The sequence below is a fragment of the Corvus kubaryi genome, unplaced genomic scaffold, assembly GCF_017639235.1.
Source record: "Corvus kubaryi isolate FWS band 111438036 unplaced genomic scaffold, C.kubaryi_AGA036_p1.0 66, whole genome shotgun sequence".
Lineage (NCBI taxonomy): Eukaryota > Metazoa > Chordata > Aves > Passeriformes > Corvidae > Corvus > Corvus kubaryi.
The window spans coordinates 32,334,253-32,341,651 of NW_024582054.1; positions in this window are offsets into that span (position 1 = coordinate 32,334,253).

Sequence of the window (7,399 nt, forward strand, 5' to 3'; positions counted from 1 at the left end):
AGTGGCTTCTGAATGCAATAAAATAGTATCTAAAATACAAATATGCCTTTGAATGTTCATATAATGAGTTAAAGTATTGCCTGTCTAATGTTCCCTCCTACAACACAGGCATTTATTTATCAGGCTGGCAGCCAAACCTGGGAGGGGGAGAGTGTGTGTGTGTGTGTGTGTAATTATGTTGTCTACAGTTGGTGAAAATGGCTTTGCAGTAACCTGTTGTAGTCTGGAAAAGAAGCTGTGTTTTTTCCAAGTCCTGTAATTTATTAAGGTCATTTGCTATTTTGTTCTGTTGGCGTGTGCACAGGGGGCAGGAAGGAGTTCTGTAAGAATGCTTCACAAGTAATGCAGAAAAATTGGGAAACAAGTGCTTGGAAATTTATAGAAATTGAGGGTAAGAAGTGAAGAAGACATGAACTAAAAGGATATGGAGAAGGAGCGGTTTTAAATGAAGAAGCACATGAAGGAGGAGGTTAAAATAGGAGTGATTGAAATCTGACATCCACATCAACTTGGGAAATAAGCAGGATTGGCATTAAATCTCCACAGCTACGTCCCACCCTGAAATGAAATCAGCCTCCAGAGGAGGGGGGCTGGCTAAAATACTTCTCTGTGGAGCTGTTCATTCATCTTGAGACTTGGATTCAACAGGAGGAGGCTCCAAACCCCAGCGTGTCTGCTGTGAAGGACAGGTAGTGATGTGTGAGTCTGCAAGGAGTGGAAATGCATCAGCAAGATGCAGCCTCAGTGGAGGGAAGGAGAATTTGCCAGAGCTGAGCTTATGATTCTGAAGACCACAGTGAGCTGGAGGATGGTAAGTGCTGGATTTGAGGGTGGTGTGGTGTTGGCAGAGAGCAAGTCAGGCTGTCTCGGGATTGGTAAGGCTTGCCCTGGATTTGGGGTTTGGTTCTATTTTCCTCTTCACAAAGTCATTTTAAATCATGGTGGTGTGATGGAGCATTGCCTGAATTCAGTGCTCCATTGCTGTAGGAGATTCTGTGTCTTGCAAAGTGTCTTGGTGAGGGTGAGGCCCCTTGAGTCCCTTCCTGGGTTGGGTTCACCTTGTCCTGTCCTTCAAAGCACGTACTTCCAGGCTTCTCAATCCAATGGCAGTAAACCGTACCATTCTCAGTTCTGGATGTCATGACAAATTCCAGAGCAGGAGGTGGCTCTTTGGATTTAGTTTTCATGGCAATAACTGTCTTAATTCAGATTAGCACTTGAGTTGAACCCCTCATGGGCAGGGAAACCAGTTTGAGGCAATGATTTGCAGATATCCAAACAATTGCTTGTCTAACTTTAAATGCAGGTAGCAGCCCTTATCCTTTGCCCTTCTTGTCCCAGGAGCAGCAGGGAGGACAAGCCAGCCACCAGCTCTCTACTAGAGGACAACAGAAAGATAGGAGCACCCTTCCTGTCCTCATGTTCTGCTGGATAGTGGCTTCTGGGCATTATTTCCTCCCCACCACCTCCTCTGTGGTAGCTGTAAATGGAGACAGATTTCTGGTTTGCTTCTGCATCAAGGCTGGCACGTTGTAGACTTTTTTTTTCTTTCCTGATGTTTCTACACCTGTTTTAAGGAGGGGAGGGAGGCAGATCTCCTGCCCAGTTACATTCACTGCTTTGCTTGTCTTTTTCCCCCTCCATTCTAATTTCTTTTGGTGGTAGGAGATTTCCATACCACATCTTCTGCTTATCTTGGAGTGGGGAAGCAGCTGTGTTTGCCTGTCGTCTTTTCTCTTGTGTGGGGCACTGCTTGCTCTGTGTCAATACAGCCCTCAGTGTATGTAGAAACCTTGGTTTCTACTTTCATTCTATTATCTTTATGTGCCATTTTCCTTTCAGATCTCAGGACTGCACTATCCCTTCCCCTCTGTTACTGCTCTGCCGGAGAGGGAAAAATCTTTAACTTTGCAGTGTGGCTTCTGGGAGACCTTTGCATATTATCTGGTGGTTCTTCATCCATGTGAAGCCTGGCAGGAGAAGTGTAGCTCCCTTCCCCTTTATCTCTCTCCCTTCCCCAAATTCTCTCTTCTCTGCAGGTCTCTGTTTCCATCTCCTCTCTCCTGACCTGTACATTATATTGAAACTTCATATAAGGGGCCAGCCATGGGGGGAAAAGTGTCAGATAGCTTCAACCTTTAGTTAATGTGTCAGGAAAATAACATGTAATGCAAAGTTGAGCCATTTTTAAAGGGTATCTTTGAGATCAGCTTAAATCAAAATCACTTGTTTTGATACTTGATTGAAGTTTTCTTAGTAACTTATTTATTTGTAACTTCACTTCATCCTGATACGGGATGAAACGAAATCTCAGGCTTGCTTGTAGCAGTCCCAAATCCTGCTCATCTGCACTGCTGTTCTTCCTCTGTGAAGTGAGAAGGCCTTGGAGCTGAGGCTGGAACAGGGCTGAGCCACAGGCTGCAGCAATTCCCACCCTTGCCATGCTAAAGCCTGTCCTGGTCGCAGCTGAGCAACTCATCCCTGCTGTGAGGGACCAGCACCCATACTCTCTGCGTGCCCTGACCAACCACCCCTTCAGTGGAAAACCTGTTCCTAATATCCAGTCTCCTAGTGGGGTCAGAGTTGTTCCACCCCAGTAACATAATTTTAGAGCATGTGTGACCATCTCAAGAGAGCCATAGCTGTCAGTGCTGGCTTGTTCAGCGGATCTTCCAATGTGCACCATTCATTGAAAGTTGATATTTTAAAATTTTTCTTCTTGAACTGTTAAACCTCCTCTCCTTTCTCTGAAACCCAAAATCATCTGCAAGGCTGCAGAACCTGGAGAGTGAAGGAAGAAGTGCTGGTTTGGGATGCCAGCATTGCAGCAGCAGTGAAAGCTCCTCACGCTGTGTTTTGTTGTTCTCAGACCTGGATTTAGCAAGGATAGAGGAGAGACCAGATTAAGAGGTGTTGGCCCTTTTCGTTTGTCCCCTTTGTGTGCACAGTGGTGCTCTGTAAGTTTTGGGGCTGTTTCTCCTCCCCAAAGGAGGCTGTTTGCACCACACTCTTCCCTTGAAATGTTTTCACCTTAATCCCACCTGATCTGTTCTCAGGGCTGCCCTTGCCCTTCTCAGCCCCATCCCAAGGGTATATCCTGGCACAAAGGAGCCCTGGCAGCGTCTTGGATGTACAGCTGCTTTTCCATGGTGGCCATCAATCTCTTGGGGACAGGAGCTGTTGTGCTGTCAGGAGTTCAGCCTCATCAAGGGCCTCTCTTTGCTTCAAAAGAAAGAGACTGTGGGGAGAAGATGTGTCCAGAACCAATTCCAAGCTCCAGGTGTCAGGATAAACAGCTCCTGCTGGGAGGCACGGTTCAGCTTCACCTGGGTTGCAGATGGTCATTGTGAACCCTCCACTGCCTTCACTGATGTTTGAGCATTGTGGAGAAGCCAGTGAACACCAGCTTGCATTTGAAACATTTTTATAACATCCATTTTACTGTAAACAATTCATTAAAATGACTTGCTGAGTCTTAGGCAAGTGGATTTTTGAAGGTTGCTCATTTTACTTATCCACCCAAAGTCAATTTGAGTATGAATATATAACATTTTACTCATAATAGCAAACAACTTCAGAGAAGAGACATTTATTCTGGAGGCAGAGATTCAAACTAGACAGCAATGATGCATTACAAATATATAATTATTTGCACTAATATTTGAGCAGGTGGAATGGATTAGTACATGGTCAACATTGCGCTGCTGATAACATGTATTTTTCTATATTAATATGTACTGTGCAACATGTATTAAAATTGTCAATAATTCATTTTAACAGAGATAGCAATATTTATATTGCTGTGTTCTACAGACAGCAGAGTGAATTGTTAAAATGTGTAAAGCTGGGCTAGATTTAACTTAACTTTGTTCCCCAGCATGTGTGTTTTTAATTTCTCATTAAGAAAAAAAAATTACACCTTTCAACCTAGGAAGGTCCTTTCTCTTCCATGGAATTTCTTATCCAAGTCCTTTCCTTCTCCCTCCAGCCTGTTAGGGAAAAGCTTGAGATAAGATCTCCAAGACCCAGCCCAGTCCCTTGTAATAGGTGGATTCCTCCTGTGGATTTTCCTGAATTATACTGAGTTCAGGTGTTTTGGGTTTTTTCTATTTTTAAGACCTATTTTGTCTTCTGCTATGTTTGTGTTGTTTTCCCTTCTTAATGCATTTTTGAAGCCCCTGTGGGTAAAGTCAGTCTGTTTAACCAGTGAATGTATCTCCTTTTATAAAGAAGGATCAAGAGGAGACATTCTGGGATAAGCAGGAAATGCTACACAGGATGAGCCACTAAATTTTAGAGGAATATCTTAAACTGTCAGAGGGCAGAGTTAGGTTCAATACTAGGAAGAAATTCTTCACTGTGAGGGTGGGGAGGCCCTGGCACAGGGTGCCCAGAGAAGCTGTGGCTGCCCCTGGATCCCTGGCAGTGTTCAGGCCAGGTTGGACAGGGCTTGGAGCAACCTGGGACAGTGGAAAGTGTCCCTGCCCGTGGCAGGGAATGGAATGAGAGAGGCTTTAAAGTCCCTTCCGACTAAAATAGTTCTGTAATGTTAGATCATGTTGTCTGCCAGTATTTCTTGACAATTGTTTTGTTCTGACATGCAGATCTGGGGTTGTATTTGGGGAAAAAAAAATGCATTTTGCTGCTTTTTTCCTCCTGGGGAAATCTGTCTGCAGGGAGGCAACTAAATTGTGAGCAGCAGCAGTTCAAAGCAGCCAGAATCCCTGCATCCATCTGAAGACTTTAAAAGAATGTTTCTGACCAGCCAGACACAAGTTCAACTGGGCTAAAGAATCTCTCCATTTGTGTACCCTTTTTTTTGTATATATGGGGTTTTTTTGGTATATATGCTGATATATATTAATTTCAGAAGTGGCTGTGGGGATGGAGTGCTCCTTCCTCTTGTCTAGGCAACTCCTTTATTCTGAAATAGCATCTTACATTTGAAAAGCTTCTTTAACTGTGGAAAGACATCTTTCTTCAGTGTCAGAGCATCTGCCATAAATGTCTGCATGAACTGAGCCCCCAGTCGAGACTAAAGAAAAGAAAGTCTTGCTTAGCTATTGACAGTCAACTTTCTGCTTTTTAATTTACTTTTTTTCTTCCTGCAACAGTGAGAGCCCTAAATAGTAATTTTGAGGCAGAGCTTGAAGTCCAGGTCTTCTGACGGAGACCAGAAATAGCTGGCTTATGTCTGCTCAACATATAGGGCGCAGTGCCAAATTCACTGCTGGTGTGAGCAGCTGTAACTTTGCCAGCTTCAATGGAAATATGAATTTTTAGAAGTCCATAAGCACGTTAGACACATACCTTTGTCTTCCCACAATTAATTTTGTTGCCTGCATAGCATGAGGCTTTCTGTAGTACATAATCCAATGCCTAAATATAGTAATTCCAATGCACTTGAGATCAATTAGATTTGTACTTTTAAACTCAGTTTTGTCTATAAAGATAATGTTATATTGCTGAAGGGATTTGGTATTTAAAGTGTCTGAACAAGTCTAAGTGGCTCTTGGGCATTATAATTTTTATTTAGCTGCTTTTAGCCCAATCACTAATCAAATTAAAACCTACCATGACTGGTGTATAACTCAGAGCAGACAGTGGAGCGTCTTTAGCTGATAGCACTTAATTTGTTGATGAGAGGGGTGCTAAGGTGGTGCTTCTGTTAGCAAGAAAAGACTCCTCTTTTCTGCAAATTGAAAAATAGGTTAAAGTGACTTTAGGGAAACAAAACCACATAGGTTTGAGGTTGTAGTCATCCCTGCAAAGATGGACAAAGATTTCTTTGAAGCCTTTGCACTACGAAGGTGCTTTGCTTTAAAGGAAATGACTTTATTTGGTCTTTACAAACAACAGTCCTGTAAGAATAATGCTGCTGGTTGTGTGAAGGGAGGAGGGGGAGGGTAAGAAAGAGCTGTCAGCTTCCCTCTAGGACATTATTGCAGAAGGTACCCTCAGATCAGGCCACTGGAGGGACAATGCCTTGTGCAGCACTGATATGATCCAAAAAGTGGTTTGTTTCTGTCGAGAGAGCTGGAGCCGTTCTTTGTGCAACGTGTAATTCCCTCTGTGTTGGTGTTTTCCATTCAGACCCACTGTGTGAGGTAAGGAACAGGAAGGTGGGCAGTTTTCTGTTTTGTTTCATGGAAAAATGGTACATTTAGCAACGTGAGAGGCTGAGCTGAAAAAGAGAAGGCAGGAAATTATGATTCAATGGTAGCGCTGAGTGCCTGACTGTTCAGTCAGGTGGCAAGGGCAGAAATCAACAGCAGTGTCAGCTAAAAAAGAGAGTTCATCTGGGGCTTTATTTCTAGGACTCAGTAAGGTCCTAATCAGGCTCAGGAAATGTCTGCTCTTAGAAACTCCTAAGAGTCTGTCAACTTGGTTTAAAAAAGAAAAAAATGGTATGAGTGTCAACTGTGCTGTCAGACACACTCTTACACTTGTCTCCAGCTTTGAGTTGGAGTGTACTTGCTTCTAATTGTCAGTGCCAGAAAATTGCTTCATGCCAAAAAAGACAAGGAACAGCTCTCCTCCTTGAGCATTCCCTGTATAAAATAGATCCAGAAAAAACTAGATGTGCTGAGGAAGCGATGGGAGAGAGACATAATATTTTGAAAGTTTTTGTTTTAATTCAGTGGGTAGTTATTTTTTGGATGTTGGACTTTGTGGATTCCAAGGGGAAATGGAACAGAGCCAGCTCTGTGGTGGAACAAGATTGCAGAAGACAACGCAGCTACTCTGCACTGCCACACAAGACAGAATTGGAGCCAAAAGGAGCAAAAGTGGAGCAGTTCCCCAGGCATGGTAACATCGTGGGGGACTGATCACCCAATTCCCATTCTGTGAGTTTAAATGGGCACTGTGCTCATTGTGCAGGCTCTCTGTATCATGGAATAAAAGAGAAGGGATCTATTCCAAAGTCTGATTCATCCTGGTGTGGAACTAAAGTAGGACAGATGATTTGCTTCCTGGAAGAGTCTCAGTTGCTTCATCACTTCTCAAGGGATGCAAGCCACTTGTTTATACCAGCTAAAATGAGATGCCTAATGAGTTAGATAACCTCATTTACTTGTAGAGGCCAAGAAAGCCATGGCTATTTGTTATTTTGACCCCTGAAAACTGTCTGTAATGAATTCAGCCTGCACGGCTCATTGGGCTTCATCTTCCCTGTCAACAGGAAGAACCTAGAGATGATTTGGCTTCCCTGCTATGTCTGGTGGTAGACTGGAGAGCAGAGAATTTGATAGCAGGCAAATGCTTCCTTTCTGTGTGCAGGAATTGTCTTTATGACGGCTGCACAGCCCCTCTGGCTGCCGTGGCACAGTGCTGCTCAGGGGTTTATCTCCCGTGGCAGTGCTGTGTGAAGGAACACATTAGGGTGATGCAGGCATGA